At 35.3% G+C, this 19895-nt stretch overlaps 1 protein-coding gene across 1 annotated transcript in view; it reads left to right on the plus strand.

Annotated features, from left to right (window-relative positions):
- Window positions 1-19895, plus strand: part of LOC119540636 (translation initiation factor IF-2-like) — a 191222-nt gene that overhangs the window by 162891 nt on the left and 8436 nt on the right. The gene's annotated exons all lie outside the window — the stretch shown is intronic.

The following is a 19895-nucleotide window of genomic DNA, read 5'->3' on the forward strand; positions in this document are numbered from 1 at the left end:
TATATACACATAATGGAATATTATGCAGCTGTAAGACACAACAAAGTCAGGGAACATATAATTACATGGATGAAACTTGAAGATGTTTTGTTGAGCAAAGTTAGCCAGAAACAAAAGGACAAATACTGTATGGTCTCACTTACATGACCTAATATTAATGAGCAAACTTTGTGGAGAACACAGGTTATCAGGAGATAGAAAGAGGGTAGAGATTGGGCAGTTGATGCTGAAGGAGTATAGAATGTGCAACAGGATTGATTGTGTAGATCCAGAAATTGATAGAATAATACTGTGTGATGGTAGCATAATGTTTTAAGTACACTGAACAGAGATGTCTGTGAATAAAGCTGAAAGAGGAGTGCTGTGGGCAAATATGACATTAGAAGGAAATATAGATGATAAAGATGGGCACTGTATAACTTAGTGAAACCTAGAGTGGTCAATGATGGTGACTAAATGTACAAATATAAAAATGTTACATGTGGGAAAACAAATGAATGTCAACCCTGCAAGGTGTTGAAAAAGGGATGTTATTGGGGAAAATGTAATCAAAGCAAACTGGAGCCTGTGGTTACAGTAACATTGTAATATGCTTCCATTAAATGTAACAAAGGCAATATACCAAAGTGAAATGTCTATGAGAGGGGGATATAAGGGTGGGGAATGGATTCTTGGTAATGATGTTGTTGTCTGACCTTATTATTATATTGTATTGTATTTTAATTTTTTAATCTTTTTTATTACTCTTAAATTTTTTGAAGTAATGAATATGTTCAAGTGCTGATGAATGCACAACTATATGATCATACTGTGAACAACTGATTGTATACTGTGGATGAAGAGGCAGAAGAAAAGATTAATTAACTAGAAGACAGGACATCTGAAATCCTACACACAAAAGAACTGATAGAGAAAAGAGTGGAAAAAATATGAGCAGGGTCTCAGGGAATGACATGAATGACAACATGAAGCTCATGAATATACATGGCATGGGTGTCCCAGAAGGAGAAGAGAAGGGAAAAAGTGCAGAAAGAATAATGGAGGAAATAATCACTGAAAATTTCCCATCTTATGAAAGATATAAAATTACAGATCCAAGAAGTGCAGCATACCCCAAACAGAATAGGCCCAAATAGACCTACTCTGAGACACTTACTAATCAGATTATCAAATGTCAAAGACAAAGAATTCTGAAAGCAGCAATAGAAAAGTGATCCATCACATACAAGGGAAGCTTGATGAGATGAAGTGTGGATCTCTCAGCAGAAACAATGGAGGCTAGAAGGCAGTGGTATGATAGATTTAAGATACTGAAAGAGAAAAACTGTCAACCAAGAATTCTGTATCTGGCAAAATTGCCCTTCAAAAATGGGAGAGTTTAAAATATTTTCAGTGAAACAGATGCTGAGAGAGCTGTGAACAAGAGACCAGCTCTACAAGAAATACTAAAGGTAGCACTACAGGCAAATAGGAAAAGACAGGAGAGAGAGATTTGAAGAAGTGTACAAATGAACAGTATCAGAAAGGGTAAAAAGAGAGAGGAAAAAATAAAAACAAAATATCTTAGGACATATAAAATCCTAAAGACAAAATGGTAGACAGTAGCACAATATTGTAAGTGCACTAAACAAAGCTGAGTGTGAGTAGGGTTGGAAGGGGAAGGCTGGAGGCATGTATGACAGCAGAGGGAAGATAGAAGATAAGGACTGGGACTGTATAACTTAGCAAAACCTAGAGTGGACAATGATGGTGATTAAATGTACAAATATAAGAATGTTTTTACATGAAGAAGAACAAATGAAGATCAACATTGCAAGGTGTTATACATGGGAGGTTATATGGAAAAATACAATCAAGGCAAATTAGGGTCTATAGTTAACTTTTATATTGTAATATACTTCCGCAAAAAGACAATATACAAAAGCTAAATGTTAGTAAGGGGGATATAATGGAGGGCTATTGCATTCTTGGTGTTGTTGTTCCTCCTTTAAATTTGTTTTATTTTTTTTATTTTTAATTCTTCATTTTTTTCTCTTCTCTCTTTCTGGAAGAAATGGAACTATCCTTATATGGATTGTTGTGGTGAATGCATAACTATGTAACTATACCAGGAACCATTGGCTGTGTTTACTTAGGAAGGTTGATGGTTAGGTTCATGTGTCAACTTGAACAGGTGATGATGCCTAGATGTCTGCCCAAGCAAGCACTGGCCTGATCATTACTGCAAGGACATTTGTGGCTGGTTAAGAAACCAGAAAGCTGGTTAAATCATCAGTCACTTGTTTGCATCTTTGGCTGATTACATCAATGAAGGGAGTGTCTTCTGCAATGAGAGAATTCAATCAACTTGATTTAATCCAATCAGTTGAATACTTCTAAGGGACAAGAGAGAGTTTTACTTCTTCAGCCAGCCAGCCTCTCCTGTGGAATTCATTGAATACCCTCATTGGAGTGCCAGCTCATAGCCTACCCTAAGGAATTTCTCTTCTTCAGCTAGCCAGCCTCTCCTGGGGAGTTCATCAAAGGCCTTCACTGGAGTTGCCAGCTCACTGCCTGTCCTACAGAATTTGGACTCATGCATCCCTACAGTTGCATGAGACACTTTTATAAAATCTCATATTTACAGATACCTCCTGATAATTCTGTTTCCCTAGAGAACCCTGACTAATACAGATAGAATGTATGGGCTGTGAATAAAACTGTTTAAAAAATAAAAGATACAAGTGCTGGGGAAAATGTGGAGAGAGGGATATACCTATTCATTGTTGATAGGGAAGTAGAATGTGCAGCCCATGTTCAAGGCAGTGTGGTGGTTCCATGTGAGGCCAAGTATAGGGTTGTGATATAGTCCTGCAACCATACTATTAGGTATATACTTAGAAGAACTGAAAACGGGAACATGAATGGATATTTGCACAGTGATATTTATGGAAGAAGTATTTATAATTTGCAATGGATGGAGGTGACCTCAGGGTACATCATCTGATGAATGGAAGGGCAAACTGTAGTGTATGCATACAATGGAATCTTGAGTGGCTTCAAAAAGGAATGAAGTTGTGAGGCATGCAACTGATGAAAGGAACTTGAGGACAGTATGTTGACTGAAATAAGCCAGAAAATAAAAGACTAATATTGTAATCCCTCACTAATATGGCCTAAATATTATGTGCAAACCCTGAGAATTGAACTTGAGGGAATAGGTTATCAGGGAAAGGCTTATTGTAAAGGCTCCTAGATTATAAGCTCTTACATCAGTTACATCTATTCAGGAGTTTTTACAGTTATTTCTAAATTCTGAGATGCCAGGCTCTTTATGTACAACCTGGTCATTCCCTGGAACTTCGGGTTTCTGTGTGACACCTAAGACTCACAGCTAGAATTCTGCAGCTATGAAAGTCAGTATTACCCCATACAGCAACTGTTAAAAAAGCTGAAAAAAAGATCAGATTTCAATTAAAGGTATGAATGAAGCTTATCTGGTTATGACAAAGGCAAATCAGACTAAAGGGAATGGACAATATTGATGGTATTTTAAAACTTCAACTTCTGTGTGAGGCCAAAGGAAGAGATGCTTATTTGATGCAAGTTTTATATCTTCTTTAGAACACTATCTAATTTAATTTGTATGTTGAGTTTATTGGAATACCATAATTACATGTAACCTTGAATAGGGAGTGAGACCTTGTTGGTTTGTACAGGTTAGTGTGATGCTCTGATTCATCCCAGAGTAATCTGGGCAGAGTATAAAAATTATTTACAAAGCCCCTTTGAGGGACTGGGAAAAAATGTGGAACTATTAAACTTCCCCACCTGGGGAATTCCTGATATTCTGTCAAGCATTGGGGACTACAAATTTAATAGGCCAAGCCCTCAATCTGGGTGTTTGCCCTTATGAAAGGCATTCCTACAAATGAGAAGTTAAGCCTACTTTTAATTATGCCTAAGAGTCATCCCCAGAGAACTTCTTTTGTTGCTCAGATGTGGTCTCTCTCTCTAAGCCAACTTTGCAGGTAAACTCACTGCCCTCTTCCCTACATGGGACATAACTCCCAGGAATGAAAGTCTCCCTGGTATTGTGGGACATGACTCCTGGGAATGAGCCTGGCACTGGCATAGTGGGATTCAGAAAGCCTTCTTGGACCAAAAAGGGGAAGAGTAATGAAACAAAATAAGGTTTCAGTGGCTGAGAGATATAGCCAAGAGATCATTCTGGAGGTTATTCTTATGTATTATATAGATATTGCTTTGTAGTTTTTAGTGTATTGGAATAGCTGGAAGGAAATGCCTGAAACTATTGAACTGTAATCCAGTAGCCTGGATTCTTGAAGATGATTGTACACCTATATAGCTCTTAAGGTGTGGCTGTGTAATTGCAAAAATCTTGTGACTTATTCTCCCTTTATCCAGTGTATGGACAGATGAGTAAGAAAACAAAGATAAAATATAAATAAATAAAAGGGAAGATAAAGGGTATGTGGTGTTTTGGGTATTCTTTTTTATTTTTATTCTTATTTTTGTTTTTCTGGAGCAATTAAAAGTTTCAAAAATTGATTGTCATGATGAATGCACAACTATATGATGATACTGTGAACCATTGATTGTACACTTTGGATGATTATCTGGTATATGAATACATCTGAATAAAATTGCATTAGAAACTATGCTAAAGCATGTAAAAATGTATGTACAAAGATATATATATATATAAATCTATACATAAAGAATGCCCATGCATCCACTGCTCAGTTGAAGAAAAACAATACAAAACAAACAAAATAATTATTAACTTTTTAGGTGTGTTAATAGTATTGTGGTTATACATTTAAATAGCACTTATCTTTTAGATATGCTACTAAAATATATAGATGAAATAATTTTATGTTTAGAATTTGCTAAAAAATAGCATAGGGAAAGCAGAGTGGCAAATATAGATGAGTGGCATCAGTTGATAATTGTTCAGCTTGCATTACAGGGTTCATGATACTATTCTATCTACTTTTGAATATGTTTGAAATTTTCCACAATAAAAAGCTAGAATAAACCCACAATGAGATATCATCTCACATCTACTAGAATGGTCATTATCAAAAAGAAACAGAAAACTGCAAGTGCTGGAGAAGATGTGGAGAAAGAGGTACACTTATTCACTGTTAGTGGAAATGTAGAATGGTGCAACCATTCTGGAAGGCAGTTTGGCAGTTCCTCAGGAAGCTAAGTATAGAATTGCTGTATGATCCAACAGTCCCATCGCTAGGTATATATTCAGAGGAACTGAAGGCAGGGACATGAATGGACATTTGTACACTGATGTTTATAGTGGCATTATTCATGATTGTCAAGAGATGGAAACAGCCAAAATGTCCGTCAATGGATGGGTGGATAAACAAAATGGAGTTTATACATACAATGGAATATTATGCAGCTGTAAGACAGAATAAAGTTATGACACATATAACAATGTGGATGACCCTTGAAGACATTTTATTGAGTGAAATTAGCCAGAAACAGAAGGACGAATACTATATGGTCTCACTAATATGAACTAACTATAATGAGCAAACTGTGAGAGCTAAAGTTAAATTCACAGGTTATGAAGAGATAGAGGGTGGAGATTGGACATTTGATGCTGAAGGAGTACAGAATGTTCAACAGGATTGATTGTAAAGATCCAGAAATGGATTGTACAATATTATCTGTTGGTAGCACTGTACATATAATGAACAAAGTTCAATGCGAATATAGTTGAAACAGGAAGGCTGGGGGCATATATGACACCAGAAGTATAGATAGAGGATAAAAATTGGAACTGTATAACTTAGCAAAACCTAAAATGGAAAATGATGGTGATTAAATGAACAAATATAAAAATGTTTTTACATAAGGGAGAACAAATGATTGTCACCATAACAAGATATTGAAAATGGGACAGTGTATAGAAAAAAATACAATCAGTGAAAACTAGGGTCTATAGTTAACAGTAACTGTGTAATATTCTTCTATTAATTTTAACAAAGGCAATATACCAAACTAATTGTCAATAAGAGGGGGATATAATGGAGGGGTATATGGGATCTTTTTGTTGATGTGGTTGTCTCTCCTTTTTTATTTTTTTACTATTCTTTAATTTTTTATTATTTTCTCTTCTTTCCTTGTGAAAGAAATGGAAATGTTCTCATATAGATTGTGGTGGTGAATGCATAACTATATCATTAAACCAGGAGCCATTGATAGTTCACTTAAGACAGATTGTATGGTATGTGAATAAAACTGTTTAAAAAATAAACAGAAAGATACAAGTGCTGGAGAAGATGTGAAGAGAGAGATATACCTGTTCACTCTTGGTAGGAAAGTAGAATGGAGCAGCCTCTCTGCAGGAAATTGTGGTGGTTCCACAGGAGGCTGGGTGTAGGGCTGCCATATGATCCTACAACCCCGTTAGGTGGTGTATACTTGGAAGAACTTAAAACAGGGACACAAATAGATGTTTGTATACTGATGGTTATGGTGGCATTATTCACAATTTGCAATGGATGGAGATGGCCTAAGGGTACATCGATGGCTGAATGGAGGGGTCAACTGTGGTGTATACATACAATGGAATATTGAGTGGCTGCAAAGAGGAATGAATTCATGAGGCATGCAACTAAGTGAATGAGTCTTACAGATATTATGTTGAGTGAAATAAACCAAAAATGAAGGGATAAATATTGTAAGGTCTCACTAATATAAACTAACTATAATGAGCAAATGCTGAGGACTGAATTCGAGAGCATAGATTATCTGTGGATAGATTGGGGGCAGAGATTGGGCAATCAATAATCAAGGAGTACAGAATGTTCAATAAAGCTTATTGTAAAGTTTCCTAGATTATAAGTTCTTTCAGCAGTCCCATCTATTCCTGAGTTTTAACTGTTATTTCTAAATTCTGACATGCTGAACTATTTGTGTATAACCTGGTAGTTCCCTGGAAATTTGGGTATCTGTGTGACATCTCAGACTCAGATTTAGAGTTGTGTAGCTCTGAAAGTCAGCATTACTCCATACAACACCTGTTAAAGAACCTGAAAAAGAGATCAAATTACAATTAGAAACATGAATGAAATGAACTTGGTTAGGACTTAGGTAAATTAGAATACAGAGCAAAGGATGATATTGACTGTATTTTAAAACTCCAACTTCTGTGTGAGACCAAAGGAAAAGAAGTTTACATGGTACAAAATTTGTATTTTCTGTGGCACAGTATCTAATTTAACCTGTCTGGTCAGTTTATTTAAACAATGTAATTACATGGAAACTAGAATAGGGAATGATTTCTTGTTATTCTGTAAAGGCTAATGTAGTACCCCAATATATCCCCGAGTATTTTGGGCAGAAAATAAAAAATATTTGCAAAGCCCCCTTGAGGAATTGGGGAAAATTGTGGAAATATTAAAGTTCCCCATCTGGGGAATTCCTGCTATTCTCTTAAGCAACAGGGTCTCCCAATTTAATAAACCAAGCCCTCAATCTAAAAGTTTGCCCTTATGAAACTTATCTCTCCAATGGCAAAGCTAAACCTACTTATAACTATGCCTAAGAGTCACCCCCAGAGAACTTCTTTTGTTGCTCAGATGTGGCCTCTCTCTTTCTAAGCAAACTCTACAAATTAATTCACTACCCTTCCCCCTACATGGGATATACTCCCAGGGGTGTAAGTCTCCCTGGCAATGTGGGACATGACTCCGAGAGATGAGCCTAGCCCTGGCATCAAGGGTTTGAGAAAGCCTTCTTGACAAAAAGGGAGAAAAGAAATGTAGCAAAATAAATTTTCAGTGGCTAAGAGATTTCAAATAGAGTTAAGAGGTCATTCTGGAGATTATTCTTATGCATTATAGAGATATTCCTTTTCAGTTTTTCTGGGTTTCAGGGATTATCTGGAATAGGAGCAATCTGGAGGCTTTAAGTTTCTGAAGAAAATAAACTTAACAGGTAAAACTTTAATAGAGTCATATATAGAGTTCAAGGTATTCTTTAGGGTTTTCAGGAATACTGTTGGTTGGGGCTTGGTGTACTGTGGCAATTAGCAATATCTGGCTGAAGCTTGCATAACAGTAACCTCCAGAATGACTTGACACCATTCGAAATCTCTTAGTCACTGAAACTTTATTTTGTTTCATTTCTATTTCCCCCTTTTGGTCAAGAAGGCATTGTCAATCCCACTATGCCAGGGCAGGTTTCATCCCTGGGAGTCATGTCCCACATTGCCAGGGAGACTTACACCCCTGGGAGTCATGTCCCATGTAGAGGGAGGGCAGTGAGTTTATTTGCAGAGTTTGGCTTCAACAGAGAGGCCATATCTGAGCAAGGAAAGAGGTTCTCAGGGGGTGACTCTTAAGCATAATCATAAGTGGGCTTGGCTTTGCCATTACAGAAACAAGTTTCATAAGGGCAAGCCTCAAGACTAAAGGCTTGGCTTACTAAATTGGAAGTCCCTAATTCTTTTGAGAATAGCAGAATTACCCACGTGGGAAAGTTTAATAGTTCTACATTTTTTCTCCAGTCCCTCAAGGGACTTGAGCAACAGATTTTTGACAGAGTTGCAAAAGCAATTCAATGGAAGAAGGGAAGCCTTTTAAACACATTGTGTTAGAATGATTCAATATCCATAGGCAAAAAAAAAAAAAAAAAGAAAAGAAAATTGACTAAATCTCACATTTATACAAAAATTAATTCAAAATAAACCATAGACTTAAATTTAAAATTATAAAACTTTCAGAAAGAAAAAAATGTAAGAGAAAATCTTCATAATCTAGTGTTAGGCAGAGGGGACTTTTACTCGACACCAAAAACACAATACATAAAAGGAAAAATTGATAAATTGGACCTCATCAAAATTAAAAAATTTGCTCTGTGAAAGATATTATTAAGAGGAAGAAAGGACAAGCTAAAGACTGGGATAAAATAGTTGCAAGTTACATATCCAATAAAGGATTTAAATCTAGAATAAGCTTTCAAAACTCAACAGTAAAAACAATATGATCCAATTAAAAAATGGGCAAAAGTCTGGAAAAGACCTTTCACTGAACTGGATAGAGAGTTGACAATTAAGCACATGTAAAGATATTAAATATCATTAGCCATTAATTACAGAGACACAACTTAAAGTCAGAATAATAATATCACTACACACGAATCAGAATGGCTAAAATAAAAAAATAGTGATAACCCCAAATGCCGACAAGGATGCAGAGAAACTGGATCATTCATACTTTGCTGATGGGAATGTAGAATGGTCGAGCCACTCTGGAAAAGAGTTTGACAATCACTTTGAAAAACTGAACTTGCAACTTCCATATATCCCAGCAGTTACACTCTTGGGCATTTATCCCAAAGAAATGGACACATGTTCACACAAAAACCTGTATATGAAAGTTCATAGCAGCCTTAATTATAATAGGGAAAAAGTGGAAACAATCCAAATGTCCTTCAATGGGTGAATGGTTAAACAAATTGTATACAACTATACCATGGAATACCACTTCACAATTATGCTCAGTGAAAAAACTGTTCTAGTTTGCTAAAGCTGCCAGAATGCAAAACACCAGAAATGGATTGGCTTTTATAAGGTGAGTTTATTTTGTTACACAGTTACAGTCTTAAGGCCATAAAGTGTCCATCAACAAAGTGTACCTTCACTGGAGGATGGCCAATAGTGTCCAGAAAATCTCTGTTAGCTAGGAAGCTCCAAAGTGCTGGTTTCAAAATGGCTTTCTCCCAGGATGTTCCTCTCGAGGCTGCAGTTCCTCAAAATGTCACTCTTAGTTGCACTTGGGGTACTTGTCCTCTCTCTTAGCTTCTCCGGAGCAAGAGTTGCTTTCAACGGCCGTCTTCAAAATGTCTCTCATCTGCAGCTCCTGTGCTTTCTTCAAAGTGTCCCTCTTGGCTGTAGCTCCTCTTCAAAACGTCACTCACAGCTGCACTGAGTTCCCTCTGTCCATCAGCTCATTTATATGGCTCCACTGATCAAGGCCCACCCAATGGGCGGGCCAACACTCCATGGAAATTATCCAATCAGAGTCATCACCCACAGTTGGGTGAGGCACATCTCCACAGAAACACTCAAGGAATTATAATCTAATCAACACTGATAATGTCTGCCCACACAAGATTACATTAAAGATAATGGCATTTGGGGGCACAATATATTCAAACTGGCACAAAAGCCAATCCCAAAAGGTTACATAATGTATGATTGCCTTTAATAACATTCTTTAGAAACGGCAAAAATATAGAAATGGAGAACAAATTAGTTCTGCCAGGTGTTAGGGGTAAGGGAAAGAAGAAGGAATGAGGTAGGAATGGTTATAAAAGGGCAACACAAAAGATCTTTGTGGTATTTGAACTTTTCTGTAACTTGATTGTGGTTGTGGATATATTAACTTACACATGTAATAATCCTGCAGAGAACTAAACATACACTTATACAGACAAATACACAAATGAATTAAATACAGCTGGGGAAATCTGCATAAGATAGGTGGATTGTGTCCATGTCAATATTCTGGTTATGATATTGTACTATAATTTTGCAAAATACTGCCATTAAGGCAAACTGCAAAAAGGGTAAATGGTATCTCCATTATTTCTTGAAACTGCATGTAAATTTTCAATTATCTCAAAATAAGTTTAATTAAAAAAAGAAGTGGAGACAAAACAATACTTAACCATGGATCCATTTGCATAAAGGTAAAAAAACAGGCAAAATGAAACTAGATTGTTTAGAGATTTTTATTTAGGGAATAAAACTAAATAAAAGAAAGACGGACATTGCCATAAAAGTCAGTGTTGTGGTTTACTCTGCAGTAGAGAGAAAAGGTCAATAATGGGAAAAAGGGAAGTGGTACTTCTTTACCTTCAAGATGGTTATACTTATGTTTGCTTTAAAATATTTCTTTAAATTTTCCGTTTATGTTTAAAAATTTTCACAAAATAATGTGGCTTGTCTGAAAGCCATAGTTTGTTGACCTAATCTTTATAGATTACAAGGAAAACTTCAGTAAGTTCCATAAACCTATATGAATAAAATTACAAAATACGTTCTAAGGCATCCAAAAAAGTGGATTGGATTAAAATGCAATAAAACTGGAAATTAAAAATGAAACCAAAACACAAAAGACCCTTCTCCTTGAAAATTAAAGACCTTTTATTAAATAATACTTGGATGAAATGGAAATAAAACAAATTACTGAATTTCTGAAACATAATTATAATGATAATACTATATGTCAGAAACTATGATATAAATTTAAAGCAAATATTAGAGGAAAAGTCATAGTCCAATATTCCTATGTCACTAAAAGTGAAAGAATAAAACTAAATTAATTAAATACCCATCTCAAAACAATAGACAAAGAGCAAAAAAGTAAACCAAATGAAAGTACAAGAAAGGTATTATTAAATAAAATAGTAGAAATTGAAGTAAGAATGAAAACAGTATGCCAAATTAATAAAAATCCAGGTTCTTTCAAAATAAAAACAAAATAGACAAATTACTACCTAATTTAACCAAGAAAAAATGGAAAAAGCACAAACATTCAAAATAAATTATAAATTGGAAATAATTAATGATACAAAAGAAGATTTTAAAAGTCATGGAAGACTATACTACACACCCTCATGCAAATTTGAAAACCTAGAGGAAATAGATAATTTCTTAGCAGATACAGTTTACCAAGACTGATCCCAGGAGAGAGAGAAAGTTTAAAAAGATCAATTTCCATAGAAGAAATAGAAAAAATTATACAGGAACTACCCCACATAATGATTCAAGGCCCAGATCATCACACAGGAGACTTCTACCAAATCTTTAGGGACCAAATAATCCCAATGCTACACAAATTGTTCAGTCTATAAGAAATAAAAAATTTCCAACTTCTTTTTATGAAGCAAGTATAACATTAATATATAATCCTAATAAAGATAGTACAAAACATTGCAACTCAACATCACTTACAAATTTTGATATAAAAATCTTAAATAAAATACTGAAGAGACTCTAATACCATATTAAGAAAATAATACACCATGACCAATAACTTTTATACTAGGTATGCAAAGATGGTTCAATATTATAAAATAAATTAATTTACCATTTTAATAAGTCTAGGGAAAATGACATGATTATACATGCTGAAATTGCCTTTGACAAAATTCAATATCTACTCTTAGTACAAATTTTTAGGAAACTACTAAGGATGGCTGTTTCCTTACTTAATGGGGAAACACTAAAAGCATTCCCACTAAGGTCAGTAGTAAGGATAGGATGCCCAGTATCTGCACTGATATTTTGCATTGTTTGAAGGTAATAGCCAATACAATTAGAACACAGAAAACAACCAGATGTACAGGAGTAGGAAAAGAAGAAATAAAGCTATCTCTGTTTGCAGATGTCATGATAGCACACATGGAAAACTGTAGAGAATCAATGATAAAATGAATTCAAACAATAAAAGAATTCAGTAAGATAGCAGGATATAAAATTAACATGTAAAAATCAGTAGCATTCATATACTCAAATACTTAAAATGGCAACAAAAAAGATAAAATATTTAGAAACAAATTTGACAAATGTTCAAAATCTATATGAATAAAATTATAAAATACGTTCTAAGGCACAAAGGTGGGCTTGAACAAATGGAAAGACATCTTTTATTCTTTGTTAGCACATGTCAATTTTTCCAAAATGTTAGCCCTACCAAAGTTGATTTACAAACACAATGTGAACCCACCCAAGAAAAAATTCCAAAAGGACCAGAGATCTAAATATAAAAATAAAACTGTACCAGTATCAGAAGAAAACATGAGTGAATTCCTCTAAAACCTGGGTGTTGTGGTGTGGAAGTTTGAAGTTATGATGTACCCCAGAAAAGGCCATGTTTTTTTAATCCACTTCTGTGGGTGCAGACCTGTTGTGGGTGGAGACCTATTGTGGGTGGGACCTTATTTCAATTGAGATGTGACGCACCCCAATCAAGGTTGGTTTTAATCCACTTACTGGAGTCCTTTAAAAGAGGATAAAACATATACAGAAGCTAAGAGATGAAATAGAAAGATGAAATTGAGAGGTGTTCAAGGAAAAAGCCCCAGAGAAGCTGAGAGACAAGGACACACCCACAGAAGCTGAGAGGGGAAGCCACTGAAGCCAGAATCTGAGAGCAATGAAACCTGGTGAAGTAGGACCAGCAGATGTTACCATGTTTCTTCCCATGTGACAGAGGTGTTCCTGGATGCCAGCAGCCTGTTTTCAGAGTCCATGTATTATTGTCTTGTTGATGCTTTGAGATGGAAATTTTCATGGTCTAAGAACTGTAAATTGTAAGTTAATAACTTCCCATTGTTAAAATCCAACCCATTTCTGGTATTCTGCATTCTTGCAGCTTTAACAAACCAATCGGGTGGTTTGGGGCTATGTACCCCAGAAAAACGTTCTTAAACTAAATCCATTCCTGTGGGTATGAACTCTTATAAATAGGACCTTTTGATGAGGTCACTTCTGTTAAGGTGTGGTCCAGCTGAATCAGGATGGTCTTAATCCTATCACTAAAGGCTTTGTAGGAAGATCACAGAGAGAGAAAAAGCCAGAAGCTGGAAGTCAACAGAACGAGAAGGTAAAGGAGAAGCCAGTAGAGGCTACCATATGCATTGTCATGCGACAGAAAAGCCAAGTACCGGGAATTGGCAGCCAGCCCCAGAATGCCACAGTCTTCTGGAAGAAAGCATCACCTTTGGGATGCCTTGGTTTTGAACTTCTCTTAGCCTCAAAACCATAAGCCAATAAATTCCCATTGTTTAAGCCAATCCATTGCATAGTATTTGCTTTGGCAACGAGGAAACTAAAACACTGGGCATAAGGTTAGTCTTTCTAATTATAATAAATATCCCAAACACAATAAAAGAACAGGTTGATAAATTTCACGGCCTAATAATAAAGAAAAACTTTCACATTGCAAAAACAGCCTTAACAAAGTCAAAAGAAAATTGACAAATTGGGAGAAAATATTCACAGCATATAACACATATAAAGGGATAGTATCTCTAATTTATTGAAACTTTTTTAAAACTGTAGGAAAAAAAGTCCAAAATTCTGTAGGAAAAAATGGACAAGAGCAAACAAGAATCTTCACACCCACCTTGAGACAGATCTGGGCTCTCTGATCCAGAAGTGCTGACTTTTTGATAGGAGGGACAGAGCAACCACCAATCAGACAAACTGTATCTCTCCCCTTGGGGAAATAGTTTAGTGAGGGTGAATAAAGGCAACTGAAAGCTGTGCTTCAGAAAAGGTGAGTGTCTAATGTATGGGCCCAAGAAGAAACTTTGTGTATGGCAAATTTCACATTCTATAGTTTCTTTAAGTGTGAGCTCCTGCTCTTTGGCAGGCACCTCTCACTTTTGCTCCACACTGCTATCCCATTTTCCCTTCTGTTTATGCTTTTATGGCTGCTTCTATTTATTAATTAATTTTGGCACAGCAGAAGAGGTTCAAGTGACTGCTTTAAAAGATTGAGGCTCACTCCAGCTTAGTTATATGAATGTTAATGTTCCCTGTTTTAATGTTTGTTAATTTGCTTTTTGCTGAAGGAAAAGAAAACAGAGACACAACACATTATGGAGAGGACATAGGTTTTCTTCTTTTCCTTCTCTATCCCTGAATGGCATACTACTTTAAAGTGGCTTATGGAAAGGATTAAAAGTAAAAGGTGAAAAAGACAAATAGAAGCTGTTTCTATTGTCAGCCTCTGAAGTTCCACGAACAGACTGAAAGTTCAATTGAGGTCTATGAAAATATTTGCCAATGCCAAAAGGCCAGCTGCCAAGATTTGTTTCTTTGTACAAGAACTGAATAGCTACCAACAGCTAGCAAATTGTGAAAAACCTTGGCAAAAATGGAATAATCTTGCTTAACTGAGAGCAAGAAAGATATAAATGTTTCTGAAATGATTAGATTTATGAACTTGTAAAACAATGTGCTCTACAGTTTTATGCCTTTGAGCATGTAGATAATTGAAATATTAAGATTTGGGAATGAGATTTATTCATTTTTTTAAGTGAGGCTATTTGTAATGGTGGTCAAAAATGAGTCTGAGTTAACTTGGAATCATTTCAATGAGAGATGTAATATACATAATTATTAGTCAAAATTTAAGTTTACAAGCCAACATGTAAACTTCTAACACTGTTTCAAAATGTTAATCACATGATATCTTAAAAAGATAGAGTTTTTTCGATAGTAAAGTTAATTAATTACATTCAGACAATTGTGATTGACTTTATTAATTTTATGCTTCTGAGTATTTAAGTTGAAAATTTATCTATTTTATTAATCTTAAAGTTTAGGCTATATAAAATGAAATGAAACCAATTCCAAAAGTTGAGTGTCCTTTATAAAATGGAATTTGCATGTTTTAAAGTAAGTTGTATATGACAAAAAAATATGATTAAAGCAAATATTTGGGATTTTATTTACTGATAAAATTATATAACATGTAAATGGTTCAAAAATTCTTAGTCAATTATAATTTAATTTCCTTTTTATAAGCATAATCCATAATTAGTTTAGCTTTATCAGAAATTAATTTATTGCTTTTAATACTATAGAGACAACTTTTCTATTTTGATTATCTTAACTAATATTGAACTGTAATGACAGAAAATAAACAGTAGAGGGCACTTTAGTCCTCTAACAAAATAAAACCTTACCTAAAATGATTTGCACTATCTGATAAAGGGAAAAAATCATAAAGCGAGTTTCTCTGCTTCTCAGGTAAATGGCAGTTTCTTTCTTTGATCAATCCATAAATCAATTGGGTATCAAAGGAAAAACATAAAAGGGTTCTCAAATCTGCAAATGAGTGAATCCATCATTTCAAGAGTATTTCATTTTTTAACCTCTCCCCCCCCTTTTTTTGTCAATATCTAATCTATTGAGTGTACTTGATCTAAATTTGTAAATTCTCATTATTCAAGATTTTGAGCAGGAGATTGAATGCTCCAAATATTATAAGAACTAGCACTGTTGAATATATTTCTTATATATTGGTTTGAAATCCACTAATAATTAGTCTGTTATCTTGGACAAGCTACTTAATCACAGTTTCCTCCAAAATCATCTTTAGCATCATTATCATCATCCTCATAATCATCTCAAGACATGATCCCTGCTTTCAAATAGTTCCCATTCTAGCCTAGTTGGATAAAAAAAGAAAACAAAACACTAACATATGAAACAGCAAATAATAGAGAATATAATGCAAATCAAATCTAAATTGTAGTCTTCGATGTTTCACTGTTCTATCACATTTAATTCCCTAGTGCCCTACCTCTCAACAGACTTACTGTGGTTCTTAATCTTTTTGAGTTTAAGGATCCATGTGAAAATCTTATAAAAGATATGGAAATTTATCCCCAGAAAAATGCTATAATGTATATCTTACTCAAAATGAGCATTCATTTCAGAGATTTGAGAAACTTCAGAAATTGATTGACAGGCTCCCTAGGGACCTATGAACACCACGTCAAAAATCTCTTGTAGACACACAAATTATACAACCCCCACATATTCGGTGGAGGGGAGGGGGCATTTATTGCCATAAAGTGTATGTATTGATCGAGAGATGCGTGTGCCATACCATCAGTTTTGGACTTTATCCCATAAGCAACAAGAAGTGCACTGAATTGTTTAAACAGGAAAGTGGCAGGTATGCATTTGACTCAATCAGTGAGTCAAATGTAGAATAACCTGGAAAAAGCCCAGAAGCAGGGAGATCATTTATTTTCTACTTAAAATAATTGACAATTAACTGGCCTGCTTTTGTACCCTTCTGTTTAGGTTGGATACTTCAAAGCCTAAACAGGCTAGGACCCACCAAGATGGTATGGCATACTCCTTCTGAGCAGGCCTGGAATGCCCTTCCCTATGACTCTCCATCTGATGAAACCCTGTTCATTCCCAAATCCCATCTCAAAAGCCATCTAAGTTTAGTGAAACATGGGCCACTCCTAATGTTATTTGAGTCTGGTTTATTTCACTCAACATGATGTCTTCAAGGTTCATCCATGTTGTTGCATGTATCAGAACTCCATTCCTTTTTATGGGTGAATAATATGCCATTTGTATGTATTTACATTTTGTTTATCCATTCTTTGGTTGATGGACACTTGGGTTGCTTCCCCCTTTTGGCAATTGTGCAAATATCTGTTTGAGTCCCTGCTTTTAATTATTTGGGGCATATACCTAGAAGTGGGATTGTTGGCTCGTATGGTAATTCTATACCTAACTTTCTGAGGAGTTGCCAAACTGTCTTCTGTAGTGGCTGCACCATTTTACATTTCAACCAGTAATGAATGAGTGTTCCTATTTCTCCACATCCTCTCCCTCACTTGAAATTTTCTGTTTTATTTTTTGAATAGCAGCCATTCTAGTTGGTATGGAGTGGCATCTCATAGTGGTTTTGGTTTGCATTTCCCTAATAGCTAATGATGTTGAGCATCTTTTCATGTGCTCTGGACATTCATATATCCTCTTTGGAGAAATGTTTATTCAAGTATTTTGTCCATTTTTTAAATGGGTTGTTTATCTTTTTATTGCTGAGTATTAGGATTTCTTTATATTTCTGGGTGTTAGACCTTTATTGGATTTGTGGTTGCCAAATATTTTCTCCCATTGGGTAGGTTGTCTTTTCACTTTCATAATAAGGTCCCTTGATGCACAAACTTTTTAATTTTGAGGAGTTCCCATTTATCTACTTTTTCTTTTGTTGCTTATGCTTTGGGTGTGAAGTCTAAGAAACCACTGCTTAATGTGAGATCCTGAATATGCTTCCTTACATTTCCTTATAGGAGTTTTATAGTCCTGATTCTTATATTTAGGTTTTTGATCCACTTTGAGTTAATTTTTGTATAGTGTGAGACACGGTTCCCCCTTCATTCTTTTACATATGGTTATCATATTCTCCTAGCACCATTTGTTGAAGAGACTATTGTTTCCCAATTGAGTGGACTTGTCAGCATTCTTAAAAATCTATTGACTGGGTCCAGACTCATCCCCACCAATTGATACACACACACACACACACACACACACACACACACACACACACATATACTTGAGATTTTTCACATAGCATACAACTATCCAAAGATCCAAAGTTTACAATCAATTGCCCATGGTACCATCATATAGCTGTGCATCCATCCACAATTAATTTTTTTTCAATTTTTAGAACATTTTCATTACTCCAGAAAAGAAATAAAGACCAAAAAAAAAAAAGGAAACTCAAATCCTCCCGTACCTCTAACCAGCCCCCTTCCATTATTGATTCATAGTTTTGGTATAGTACATTTGTTACTATTGATGAAAAAATGTTAAAATACTACTAACTGTAGTATATCGTTTGCAATAGGTATATATTATTTTCCTATATGCCTCTCTATTATTAACTTCTAGTTATAATGTCATACATTTGTTCTAGTTCATGAGACAGATTTCTAATATTTGTACAGTCAATCACGGACATTGTCCACCACAACATTCACTGTTTTATACATTCCCATCTTTTAACCTCCAACTTTCCTTCTGGTGACATACATGACTCTGAGCTTACCCTTTCCACCACCTTCACATAACATTCAGCACTGTTAGTTATTCTCACAACATGCTACCATCAACTCTGTCTATTTCCAAACATTTAAGTTCACCCTAGTTGAACATTCTGCTCATAATAAGCAACCACTCTCCATTTTTAGCCTCATTCTATATCCTGGTAACTTATATTTTATGTCTATGAGTTTATGTACCATAATTAGTTCATATCAGTGAGACCCTACAATATTTGTCTTTATGTGTCTGTCTTATTTCACTCAATATAGTCCCATCAATGTTTCATCAATCCATGTTTTTAAGACAGTTTTGTTCACACACCATACATTCCGTCCTAAGTAAACAATCATTGGTTCCCTGTATAGTCACATATTTATGTATTCAGCACCATCGCCACTATCTATATAAGGACATCTCTACTTCTTCCACAAAGATAGAGGAAGAGTCAAAGAAGGGAGAGATAAAAAAGAAAAAGAAAAAAAAGAGAGAGAGAAAAAAAAAACATGACAGCTAGAAAGCAACAAAAGGAAAGATAGCATTAACCTAAAATAGAATAAAGAGTCAGAAAACATCACCAATGCCAGTAGTCCCATGCCCTTCCCCTATCTGCCCCCCCGCCACGTGCATTTAGCTTTGGTATGTTGCCTTTGTTGTATTAAAGGAAGCATAATACAATGTTTCTGTTAATTATAGTCTCCAGTTTGCATTGATTGTATTTTCCCCCAATCCCATCCAATTTGTAACACCTTGCGATGTTGACATTCATTTGTTCTACCTCATGTAAAAATATAGTTGTACCTTTTATCACAATCATTGAGCACCCTAGATTTCCCTGAGTTATACAGTCCCAGTCTTTATCCTTTGTCTTATGTTCTGGTGTCCCACATGGTCCCAACCTTCCTCTTTCAACCATACTTACGGTCACCTTTTTCAGTATACTTACATTGCTGTGCTACTATCTCCCAAAACTGTATTCCAGACCTCTCACTCCTGTCTTTTCCTTTCTGTCTGCAGTGCTTCCTTTAGTGTTTCCTGTACAGCAGGTATCTTGTTCACAAACTCTGTCATTGTCCATTTGCCAGAGAATATTTTAAGCTCTCCCTCATATTTGAAGGATAGTTTTGCCGGACATAGGATTCTTGGTTGGTGGTTTTTCTCTTTCAGTATCTTAAATGTATCACCCCACTTCCTTCTTTCCTCCATGGTTTCTATTGAGAAATCCACACATAGTCTTATCAAGCTTCCTTTGTATGTGATG

This window comes from Choloepus didactylus, chromosome 7 (assembly GCF_015220235.1).
Source record: "Choloepus didactylus isolate mChoDid1 chromosome 7, mChoDid1.pri, whole genome shotgun sequence".
Lineage (NCBI taxonomy): Eukaryota > Metazoa > Chordata > Mammalia > Pilosa > Megalonychidae > Choloepus > Choloepus didactylus.